Source organism: Parus major, chromosome 10 (assembly GCF_001522545.3).
Source record: "Parus major isolate Abel chromosome 10, Parus_major1.1, whole genome shotgun sequence".
Classification (NCBI taxonomy): Eukaryota; Metazoa; Chordata; class Aves; order Passeriformes; family Paridae; genus Parus; species Parus major.
Genome location: NC_031779.1, coordinates 1,964,264 through 1,977,004, shown reverse-complemented (window position 1 = coordinate 1,977,004; position 12,741 = coordinate 1,964,264). Strand labels below are relative to the sequence as shown.

At 51.6% G+C, this 12,741-nt stretch overlaps 1 long non-coding RNA gene across 1 annotated transcript; it reads left to right on the top strand.

The window, feature by feature from the left end:
* The first annotated feature begins 2,666 nt into the window (after window positions 1-2,666).
* LOC117244908 lies at window positions 2,667-8,392 on the top strand. Its single transcript, XR_004498837.1, has 3 exons — window positions 2,667-2,810; window positions 5,389-5,548; window positions 7,905-8,392. It is a non-coding gene; the product is annotated as an uncharacterized LOC117244908 (long non-coding RNA).
* The last annotated feature ends 4,349 nt before the right edge of the window (window positions 8,393-12,741 follow it).

Sequence of the window (12,741 nt, the reverse complement as noted above, 5' to 3'; positions counted from 1 at the left end):
GCTAAGTTTGGTTGAGACATAGTTACACTTCCATAAGATAAAAAGGTTTTCCCACTTCTTTTTTTTTCCCAAGTAAAAAGACAAAATAAACATAACAAAAATTAAATTAACAATGTATAAAAATTGTTTGACTGATAGTTGGTCTCCAAATGAGTTTCTTTTGATGAAAACACAAATAAGCATAAATAGCTGATAATCTTACCACAAATTTTTAGTGTATCAGGCAGGCCTCGGATCAAGACGGGGAATCTCTGCACATCTGAGTCCATTCCCACAGGGGAACGTCACTGCAGATCCAATAACTGTGTGTGCATTAATCAGAGACACACAGTCTTTTGTACACTTTCTACAGCGTGGCCAGTCATGAGGGCTGGAATTGTGCAGGGATCTCCCCTTTCCACAGGATCCGATCCCTCCCTGCCAGTGGGGGGAGTCCTGGTGGTGCATTTCTCCATCTGTCCCCTTGGAAAAGCCCTGGAAAGCTCTGGCTGCCTTGGTTCCTAAGCTCAGTGTCTGTTGCAGGCAGCAGGGAGCAAAGCTGAGTCAGCTCAGGTGAGGAGCTACCAGACATAGACACAAATTGCCCAAAATTCCCATCCCCGGCTTCACCTTGTAAAGTAAGGTGAGGTTTTTACCCCGAGGCAGCAGCTCAGTCTCTCCCTTAGGGGATTTGGGGCTGCTGTGGGGTGGGCGCTGGCCCGCAGTGACAGGTGGTGAGTGCCAGCAGGTGGAGCTGGCAGCCTGTCCCAGGCTGTCCCAGCACTGCCCTGCATCCCTGAGAACCACAAGTGTTCTCCAAGCACTGCCTGGCATCACCCAGCATCTTCTGAGCATCCCACTGAGATACCTGAGCCCCAAGAGCAGCACTGGACTATCAAACAGGATCCCCCAGCATCACTGTACGTCACCCAAGCAGCCTCAGCACAAACCTGAGCATCACTCAGCACCCTCCCAGCATGGCCAAACATCACACCCTGTCACTGAGCACAGTCCAGCAACCCCAAGCCCTGGGATGGACTCCTACAGTATGATCTCTGCCATTTTTGGTTTTTTTTTTTTTTCCTTCTGTGGCTGCGTTAGCAGAGAAGCCAAGGAGGAAATGGAGGAAGAGCACGTGGAGATAAGAAAAAAGCCACATCAACAGCAGGGGAAAGAGAGCAGATATGGGGGGAGACTTGTGGGGGAGATAAGGTAGCGAGCCAGTGGGGGTGCTGCAGCTTTGCTGGGAGGGGACCAGAGCTCCCCAGCTCAGCCCAAAACAGCACAACTGAGGCTGCACCCCTCACTGAGCCTTCCTGGTGACTTTCTCCTGCGAGCTTCAGCAATTCATCGCTTCCCAAGAAGGACACTGCTTCCCTGGATTCCTCTGAAAACTCCCACGGGAGCCTCGGTGCTTCCCTCCCTGCACCCTTGGAAGCAGCTCCCCCACATAATTTCCATCCCCAGGATAAGTCCTTGGGATCATTTCCAAGACATGCAGTACAAATTACACTTGCCAGCACTTAGGTCCAGGCAAAACAGCTTCCTTCGAGTTGAAGAAAGCTTGAAGAAAACCCCAGACTGGGTTATTTTCCATCCAAAAGTGATGTCCTGGGAGGGTGGTGTTTGAATCCATCTCCCTGGGAGATGCTGCGTGGGAGGGTGATGCAGGCATGGGATCCCTTCCCAGCTGTGACAATATTATGGGTGGACAAGCTGGGCCAGAAATCCAGGATCCTGTGACTCCTGACATTTCCTCACTGCTTCTTTCCCTTTCCCCAAAGCCTCGGGGATCTGCAACTCCCCACCGTGGGGATATTGTGACACTGGCACTGCTATTACCACGGGATCGGGTGACACCACCGGGCACGATGCAATCGCCCTGTTTCACTTAGCTGCGAGTTCAATTCTGGCTGGAGGGCTGCAGAGCAGGACCAGTGATCCCACTGCAGCGGCCGGAGCCAGGCACAGGGATCGTCTGACAGGGCTGAGCTCATTACCCAGACGAGGGAGAGGGGCTCCCGCTCTCCATGAAATCCACAGGGACTTTGCCCAACCGGTGCCATTCCCACACCTGTGCCACGCCAGGAAAACTGCTCTGCTTTTGCTGTCACCATCACCTTTTTCCCTCTGGAACTATACCTCTTGCAGCCAGCGGGGGAGGAGAGGGACACGTGGGAATCAGCGCGGGGGGGATGCTTGGAAGAACCCCAACACATGCAGCCAGTAACTCCGAAACCCTACAGCTGGGAAAAGCAGCGGGTGGAATAAACACAACCCGTTATTCCTACTTTTTAAATATTCTCTTCATCGCCCCCCCCCCCCCTTCCTCCTCAGGGTTTTTTTCCCACAAGGGGCCTTTTGGCCGCGAGGGAGTAAAAGTAAAACCAAGCGCAGAGGGAACACGTGCCACCACCAGCGAAACCTGCCTGATAAGCTCCCGGGAAGACTTTCCTTTCGCGTTTTGGGTGTCCAAAGGACACGGGAGAGCTCCCGCTCCTCCTCGGCCTGCCAAGGCCGCTGGGAACACCTCAGACATCTCTTTTGGCTCCGAACAATGCGCCCGTGTGTGGGTTATCAGCGGGGCACGCAAGCTCCCCCGAATTTCCTCCCCGGGATGCGATGCCCGGAGCGGGAGTCTCTCACCGCAGTCTCCCGCCTCCTCCATCGCCACGTGATGCCAAAAACAGCCGCCAACTCCCGGCCAACCCGCAGGAATCGAGAAATAAAATCTCCTAAACCGGCTGTCACCCAGCAACCCCAGCCCTGCCGAAGTGCTGCGGCACGGGAGGGGTTCCCGAGGTCTCCCCGAAACCAAAGGACTCCACCAGGTAAGGAGGCGGATTCCCGGCCGGCTGCAATCCTGGTTTCACAATCCCGGGGACTTTGGGATCCTGCCGCGGAGATCACAATTCCCATGTCCGGCGGCTTCGGATGAGCTCACCGGCATCGCTCCCCCAAACTTCGGTCATTTGGGGGAACAAACAAGAGGCCTCAGCGGTCTCAGCTCCTTCATTCCACATCTTGTCCCTTTTTCACAAAGTTTGCAGCTCCCGAGTTTCTCCCAGGAGGAGCCTTCCCGTGGACCAAGCCAGCTGCTTTTTAAGCCAGTATCCCCAAATAATGCATGCACCAAGCCATGGCTTGTCTGAGATTAAAACTGAACCCCCCCGGAATATTCACTTTTATTTAAAAAACCCAAAAACTTCACGGAGCATTAAGCAGTCCCCAGAAGGGCTCAGTGACTGCGTCCCCTTCCACTTGGGGGATTAAAACCCGTCCAAAACGCATCGATCCCATTCTGACCCACCGATGTCACTCGCAGCCAAGGTTGGCCATGGGCACGGCTGAGACCCCCTCGGTGCTCGCAGGCCCTTGCCAGGACACCAAGTATGGATGTGGCAGGGGTGGGTGGCCGTCCTTCTGTCCCCTCCGCACACCCACGGCCACCGCTTTCGTGTGGGCAACACTCCGGCGACCCCCAAAATAAACCTCTCGCAGGAGCTTGAGCTCACGCTGCGAATCAGCCGCGTGATCCAAAGTGTCCATAAATGGGTAAAATCCCGGGATCTGGAGCCTGCAACCCGTTTTTCCTTGCACGGCCCAAGGAGAAGCAGCCGATCCCGAGGAAGGCGTGCAGGGATCTCCCCCTGCTCGAGGGTTTCACCCGCCGAGGGAACCCCAAGGCTGGCCGGGGGTCCCCCCGCGCCTCATCCCTCCGCTCCACCGCGGCTCCCCCGGGACGCGCATCCTTCCGGCCCCGCACTCACCTGCGGCTGCGGCGCGGTGCCTCCCCCGGCGCATCGCGAAGGGCTCGGCTGCGGGGCTCGGCGCGGACGGGGGGAACGGGGACCCGCTGGCCCTCCTCGGCTAGCAGCCCGCGATGTGCGGAGGAAGTGGGAGGAGAAGGAGCAGGAGGTGGAGAAGGAGGAGGAGGGCTGGGTGTGTGTGGGGGCCGGCCGGAGGAGGGGAGGGGACGGGACAGGAGAGGACAGCCCAGCCACACGTGCGCTGAGCTGGTCGGAGCTCTCCCCCTGCGCTCGGAGCGGGGACTCTCGGGACGGGGACATCCCCCGCCTTACGGGGGACACCCGCAGCCGAGGAGCCGCTGTACGAGGGGTCCCTGTTGCAGCGAGCCCCCCGTTATAGAGGAGGGGCCACATGGGGAGCCTGGGGCGGGGGGGGCGTTATTAAGGGCAGCCCTCATTGTACGGTGCCTCCTTGTATGGAGCCCCCAGTGAACGGGCCACCATTTCAGGCAGTCCCCATTAGCAACTACCTTCCCATTAGGAAGGAGCGACATTAGGGTGACTCTCCTTACGAGAGTCCCCATTAGGGAGGGACCTCATGAAGGACCCCCACTTACAGGCAGTGCCCATTCGGGAGGGACCCCCAGGCATCCCCATAAGAGAGAATCCCCATCGAAGGGACCCCCGGGGCAGGAGTTGACGGCGAAGTCACAGCTCACGGAACGGGATGTGGCCGAGGAACGCCGAGAGCTCGGTAACAGCTACGGGCAGCCCAATCCAGTTTAGGGGTCCCCCACGGCCGCCTGAGTAACAAATTGTTCAAAAACACGGACACGGCTCACCCCGACAACGAAGACCCTCATATGTAACATTTTCTGATGAACAATGCGGCGGTTAATAAAGGCGTGTATCATCTTGAGCCACGAGTGCACCTTAGGCGGAGTCCCCCGCCCTGTATCCGGGCGGATAACAACGTCTGCTTCTTGGAACTACGGCGGTGTTCAGGAGTTTTATTTCCTAATTTCGGTGCCACAGGCAGTCCCCATGTAGAGGATCCCCCATTGCAGCTCATGGGGATTCCCTGTGAAACAGGAGCTCCCCCCTTAAAGAGCACAGAGAAGCCTTCCCCAGGCTGAGCCCGCCGGCATGTGGCCGGAGGTCGGGCTCTGGCCGGACACAAATCCCTGTGTCCACAAAAAATCGCTTTTCCATCTCGTCTGCAGAGCCAGGCATCCGCTGGCGGCCTGGGGTGGACTAGGGATGGTTTCTGAGCCCTTCGGAGTCAGTCCCCACCCCAAAGCACAGCCCTTCCTCCTGCATTTAACCCCCGCCAGCCCCAAGCATTAACACACAGCATTTAGCTAAGGAGTCGGTCTGGAAACATCCATGCAAACATTCCCGGACGAATCATTAACCATCATAAAAGGCACGTAAATATGATTAACCCAGTGACACAGATCCTGGGAGATTAAGTGCGTTGCCCAAGGCCGTGGACTGAAGCAGTGGCAGAGGCTCAGCTCCCTCAGGCACTGAGAAATCAAGATTTCTAAGTGAAAAAGAAATAATTCCACTTTTTTATTACTTCATTGAACTAAGACTGAGAAAGCAGGGTTTGAATTCTCCTCTCTTTGGCCTCACAAGCATTATTTTCTACTTACAGCTTTAATTTACAGAAGTGTTGTGGCAGCAGCAAAGAAAACAAGGAACTGGGAGGAGCTGCCACTGAATTCCCAGTCTCTTGGCTCCAAAGTTTACACACCACTGCTTTGTCTGGAGCTCATCGATCAGGTGTTGCCATTAATATTCTCATTGGTCAAATGGTAATGTAATTAGAGAATAGTTATTATATTCAATTATGAGATATATATCTATATATTATGATATATACATATATTAGCATGCAACATAAAATAGTTATGATATATTAAAACAAGCAAATTGGGTGGATAATACCGCTTGTTATTTGGAGTTACGGGCATTAAAACTACCAGTGTTCATTTTCACCTCACTGAACAGAATGAGAATTCCCTTGAAATGGCAGACAATCCCTCTAAGCTTGAGTTGGCTCATACATTTATATCAATTGAGAAATACCTTTCCTCATCCTGGTTTGGCCATATCCCTGCTGCCAGGCATCCAGATGGACTCTGAAAGCTAAATTTCAACAACATTTTCTCACTCTTACATTTCTCTGGCGCAGAGGGGAGTTTCTACTTGTTGTCTCAACAAATACCTGATGTTTCATTCTTTTTCCTTCTCTCTCAACTTCCCATGTGGTTCAACTCTGCCTTAGTGATTCAGATGGTCTGAACAGGTCCTTGCTGAGGCATCAAACCTGCTGGCACAGGAGACACCATCTTAAAAAAATCCCCATTATTTATTTTTATTGTTTTCATTTTTGTATTAATTTTTAAAGACTTGTGAGTGTGTTTTTTGGGGAAAGGTGGGTGGTGATTCCCACTCAGGACATGGCCATTCCCACCCTGTTTGTCCCTCCATCCATCAGCATCCTCTGTTTGGTACCTAGTGATGAGAGCAGCCCCAGAATCCCCACAGGGCTGCTGTGAGCCCAGGGAGGTGAGGATTTCATCAAATTTGGGTCACGTGGTTTTCAATTTTCTTTTTGAGCCTCAGCATCTCCGTTCAATCTGTTGTTTCCTGGGCTTTGGCTCCCTCTAAATGCTCAGGAAACCTGCTGGCTTCACATTGCCACTGCCTGCAGGGTCCCCAAATTCCATGTCTGAGGTGGGACACCCATCCTGGGGCTCATTCTGGCAGACACAGGGATGTGGGGGCTCCAGGTGGGAGTATGTTCCTCCAGGTAGCATTCAGAGTTCATTGCTGCTCCCCAGCCACACCACTTCTCCCATGCCCCAGAAAGGGTCAGTTCTTGTCCCAGCTTTTGCTCCCCAATTTGTTCTGGTGCTAATTAAGCCCCTCAGAAGGATTTAACCCCCTCTAGGAGGGCAGAATCCAGAGTGGTGCTGGACAGGGGTTGGAGTGATGGAGAAAGGTGGGTGGTTCGCAGCTCACAGGCCTGTCCATCACCTCTTCCTGTGGCAGATCTGTTCAGGAACATCTACCTTCATTCCTTTTCCCTCTTTTTTTCCCCTCTTCTCTTTGACTTGCTTCCCCATAAAGTCATGCTTTAGGTTCAGGAGAGATCAGCTACTCAACCAATCCCCTGCTGACAGGGAGAAGTGGGATGCAAAGGTCACCTGGGCAACAAACCCTACAGCTTCCCTCCAAAAAGACCTTGGGTTTGCCTCTAAGGAGTAGACAACCCCTCTCCACGCCTCAAATAATTTGGTAATCCCCCAAATTATACAACAGAACCAAACCAGAGATGATTTCTTTGGCTCAGGAGCCACTTGGAGGGGAGTGGGAGATGGATGGGGTCCTCCTCTACAGCTGAAACATGCCCACATATGGAATGAAGGCAAATCCTCTTGGTCCCCCAAAAAATCCCTGTTATATGTGCATATTATATATTATTATATTATATATTATTATGTTGCCATTTTGATTCAATAAACTGTATTATTAAGATAGTAACAAACGTTAATAGTTAGTATTAGTTGACATTAGTAGTAGTTATGCTAAGGCTTGGTAGGCCATATGTAACCTGCAGATGAACTATATAGCAGATATTGCAATGTAAGCAGTGTAACTAGGAGATAATCTAGGAACGTACCTTTTGGCAAAACTTAAAAGTCAGAGAGATAATCGTACCAAGTAGTGAAAGGAAAGTGAGAAATTGTGATGATGAAGAAATCATGTAGAAAACATATAAAAACCCTGTGATTTTTCTGTGGAATGGGGCTCTGTCTTTGGACGCTCGTCCACAGGCTCCCGGGCCCTCAATAAACACCGCATAAACGACTTCGGTTGCTTGTGTTTTCTTCGGATCGGGCAACAATTATATTATATATTATTATGTTATGTTATGTTATGTTACGTTATGTTATGTTATGTTATGTTATATTATTATATAATATTCTTTTCACAAATATTAAAATTAATGTTATGCATATAAGGTTAGAAAACTTTGTTGTATTAAGATAGTTACTTCTAGCTCTGTTATTGATGAAAATTAGAAACAGTGGTATTATATATATATATGTTAGGCAGTAGCATGGTATTAAAGCAAAAACTACTTTTGTTTATATAACCCAGAGACTGAAAAAGACAGCCAGAAACCCCCCTGCATTCTTCAATTATCTTATTCAGATGAAGACAGTGGTGACCAGTACTCCAAAGGAGGAATTTATGGAACCTCTGTTATCAGGGACTGTAAGACTCAATGGAGTCGAGAGATTGATCTATTGGGGAAGGGGTGATTTAAAACTAAACAAAAGAACATCTAAAACTTAAGAGGAATGTTTGAATCATGTATGAGAATTTATGAATATGTAATAGGGTTCTGTTTTTAAGGGACAATCCTTTGTTAGTAAGGTGTGCTCTCTTGGCTGAATGCTGAGGCACCCGACTATATTTGTACATTTTACTTTATTTCTATCTCCTAACTGTCTTTCTATTAAACTTCTTAAATTTCATACGAAAAATATGTGAACCTCGTTTTTCACAATCCCCAAATTCCATCCCTCTACAAGGAATTTGTGACACTGGTACCTGTTGCTGTGTCCAAGAGGACAAGAGGGGACTTTATCCCACCCCACCATCCCCAGGGCTCCAGCCAAGGACTTCCTCCTTAGCAATGACACCTTGGAGAGATATCCTTGGCGGCAGCAGCTCCCCTGATGAGGCTCTAATTAGCGAGCTAATTGGAATAAGAGAGCTGTACAGACAGTCCCAATTTCCCACACACAGCCTGGCTGGAGGAGTGGGGCAGAGGAAAACAGGGATGAAGGGATGGAGTGTGGAGGGGGGAAGGATTAGGGAAGGTTCTAGGGAGGGCTCCCAACAGCTGCTATTGTGGTTAAATTTAAAGTACACTTATCGTGAAGAGAGGGACTCCTCATCCCACTCATTTCTTATGGAGCCAAGGAGTTGAAGCCTTGGAAGCTGCCAGCTCTTTCCAAGAGTTTGCGTGAGTGCTGGCAGTGAGAGAAGACCCAAAAATCCTCTGAAATACCCAGTCCCACATCCCTCCCTGTCCTGGAAGTCACATCCCATGCTCTGAGAGTTTTTTGGGGTGGGTCTTTACAGCTTCTTCCACCCCTCTTTGCTCTGGATCTCCTTCTATCCAGGGTAGGATCCCCTTTAGACTGAACCAGGAGAAAATTAGGTTCGCAACTGGACAATTTTTGAAGTCCATTACAACCCAAACCATCCTATGATTCTAACAAAATATGGCATGGACGAGTCTGGTTGCTCATCCAACATTCTTCCAGCTTTATCTCCTTCAAAACTTTGATTTGGATCCTGCCAGGGCCTGTGGGATACGGGGTAATAAATAATTGTTAAAGCGGTTAAACTCACTCTCACCAGAAGGGGCCTGAGGGCTGAGGGGCCGGCGGGAGTGAGGGGGGGCGGGGGGAGTCAGTTGAGAGCGACATTGTGATTGGCTGAAGAACGCGTGGTCAACATGTGAGCGGAAAGCTGATTGGCTGCTAGGACGCGGGGCCAGCCGCATTGCAGCTGAGCCAGCCAATGGGAAGCCTTCTTCCGTTGAGTTCTGTTAGGCTCCGCTTGGGGTATCGGAGATTAAAGATATAAAAGGGGCCGATTTCTGCATTAAGGGATCGCCTTCGGAGGCATCAGGGCTCCGTGTCGCTTTGCTCCCCATTGCTAGAAGGGCCTACAGTTATTGCTGAATAAATAAAGATCCCAGCCTACCCTGCTTGCTGCCCCAGGAAAGCAATAAAGACAAGGCCCAGCAACCTAGAGATGCAGGTACCTCATTATCTCTAGATAATTATCCGTAGGTAATGAGATATCCAAGCCCCAGCAAGAGCAGAGTGGGAATAAATCCCCAAGGGACATGAAACATCATCACCTTCCCACCCAGAATCATGGAATCAAGTGGACCCCACCAGCTAAGAGGGTTTTTCTCTGCTAAGTCACTCCTTCAGCAAGCTGCTCTCCAAGAAACACTGAAAAAAAACCCTAATCCTGTTCTCCCAGGAGGAGGAATCCAAAAATAACTCTATGGATGAATGAGCAGCACAAAGCCAAGTGCTGAGGCTTGGGTCAAGTTTGGGAGCTGAAAGTTTTCCAGCTCCATGTTCCCACTTGAATTACTGCCTGAGCATTCACACGCCATTCCTGCACTTCATAATAAAAAAGCCGTAGTGTTTCTTTTTGCTTTTGTTTCCCAGTATGGGAGGTGAAATCCTGAGAAGCCCTGGTGGAGGATGCAGGGAGGGAGAAACCCCTTGGAACAGGCTGCAGGCTGCTGGAACCCACCCAAAGCTGAGGAAAGCCCCTTGTGCATCAGGATGTGGGCCTGGAGTCCATGGCTCCAGCGCTGAATTCCACGGCTGGACTTGCTAAGCTTGGCACATTTGGATGCTCCCTCTGTGGGAAGTCCTGGGACAGTGGCTGGGGATGCTCCTGACACGCTCCCCACTCTCAGCAGGATTATCTGCCGGATGCAGGCACTGGAGTGGCTCATCTGCTCCCTGTCAGCAGAAAGGAAGCACCCCCAAAGCCAAGGATGGATACCCATGGAACATCCAGGCCAGTCTCACGGCACAGTTTCTCACCAGCATCAGGAGCATCCTGGGGCATGAGAGAAAGCCTTTAGCAGGAATCTCACACCCAGGAGCAGAGATTCCTGGGCTGGGATTCCCCTGTCAGACCCACCTCCGCATCCTGCCCTTCCACTGGGAAGCAGCCCCCTAGCCAGGTTTGTTCCTTGGGCACCTCCAGAGACACCCCAGCATTCCCGGTTCAGAGAAGAGAGCAGCCAGGGCAGGGAAAGCACCTTGCTCAGTGCTGAGTGGTGAGGAATAGAGCTGTGGTCTTGGCAGAGCCTTGGGTGTGCTGACAGCAGAGCCAGGGAAGCTGGTGAGCTGCCCTCTGCTCCGGCCAGCAGCAGCTGTGCTGTCCCAGCCACAGGAACACCGGGATGAGCACAGACAGGAGCCAGCCCCGTGCCCCAGCACCCCTCACTTCTCTGGGCTCTGAAAGGAAGCCAAGTCCCTTTGTGGCACAGCTGGGACCGGGGTGCCATCCCTAATGCCCTGGCTGCTGGCCAGAGGGCCTCACATCCCCAGGGATCCTGCCAGAGGCTCTGGAGCTGTGGCTCTCAGGGATCTGCATCCTAATAAGCACCATGATGTAACTCTGAGTAAGCCTTACAAGGGATCAACCTGAGGAAGCTGCCATTTATTACCTCTTTTTATTCCCCCCCTCCTTTTCTGCTCTGCTTGAGGTCACCTGGTTTGAACCTCAGCAACACATGGACCTTCTTCCCCTTCTCCTCACATCTGTGGCCTCACTCCCAAAGAGAATCCCTGTGTCTGTGCCAGCACAGATGCTGCTGCCTGTACCTAAAGCTCTGGAATGGTTAATTAATTTATTTCTACATGATTTCCAGTGTGGGAATGGCTACAAGGCTCTGTCTCCACCAGCTCTCTCTGATGTCTCTGTGTTCTGTGCTCCTTCAGGCTATCGACCCATCAGCTGCCTCCCAGCCATCCAGTGCCTACGAGCCTGCCACGGATGCATCAAGATGCTCTAAAAGTCTTTAAAACAGTTTTTATTCTCTCCCTAGCTGGGGTCAGGAGTAGGTTCACCTCTCCAGGGTATTTGCATGGCATTGCTGCGGTATCTCCCACATTCCTTCACTCTGTGTGGGAGGACAGGCATGGAATTGTGAGGATTTTGACCATTTTATTCCCTCTCCTGCCTGCAGAAACCACTGTCAGTCCTGGAAAGGCTTCAGCCCTCTGCAAGGCTCCCTGGCTCTGGGCTGCCCCAGTCCTGCTCTGGAGGCTGCTCTCTTTCCTACAGCGTGGACCAGGGTGGTCTCTCCTCTTCCTCTAGGCACTGGTGGGGAACAGGATACCAAGATGGATGAAGGTTTTCCACAGAGAAGAGCCAAGCCTCTGTGGCCCAAGGAGCAAGGTGGATGGCATCAGGATCCAATGAGACTCATGGCTGCAGTGGTGTCCACAAAATCCCTGGAGCTCAGAGGCTTTTGCTGTGCTAGCAGGGATCCCTTTCCTGTGGGATCATCTCTTCTTCCTCCTAGCTGGTGTCAAGTCTCTCAACAGGGCTCTTCCCAGCTGGCTCCACTTCCCCCATGTCAGAGTGAGCCATGAGTGTCGCTGCTGCTCAGCCACAAAAAATGGTGATACACTATAAAAACACCGTAAGTGACAGGAAAGGGCTGCTTTCCTCCTGGTGGGACATCTCCAAGAAGCTCCATATAGGAGGGGATGGGCCTGGAGGCCAACTAGAGCTTCAACATCATCCTCTCCTGGATAGATTGGCCTGAGGACTCACCAGAGGGGAGAGCAGAGCATCCCTGTGATCTGTGATCTGCTGGGGTGGATTTGGTCTGCAGCCTAATTGCTGAGGTGGGACCGGGAAGAGGAGCCTTCTCTGTTTACTCACATAGTTTCAAGGTAACACGTGCTGGGCCCAGCTTGGGGCTCTGTGGTGCTGTCAGAGAGTGAGACCTTCCCCTCCCCGCTCCCCCAGCCCTTGGGCTGCCAGGATGGGCTGAAGAAGCTCTCAAATGGAAGGACCTGGGGCTTTGAACCTCCTCCTGCATCGTCCCAGAGGAGCTGGGGGCCACAGAACTCTCCTTGTCTGACACAGAGGATCTTTGTCCTCTTTTTCTCCCCTTCTCCCTTCCTTTTGGCACACAAGGATCTACCTTTGATGCCCTCATGAGATAGATTTTCCACCAATAACAGATCCTTGTGATAACAGAACCTTGTGGTCACCCCTGTGACTGACTCATTCTTCCTACGGGGTTAAAGCCTGGTGTCTCCAGCTTCCTTCAGCAGCCTTGGGAATGGGGATATCTTATTTTCTTCATGTCCACCTCCACCACATAACACCCCTCCTGCTCCTGCTCCTGCTCCTGCTCCTGCTC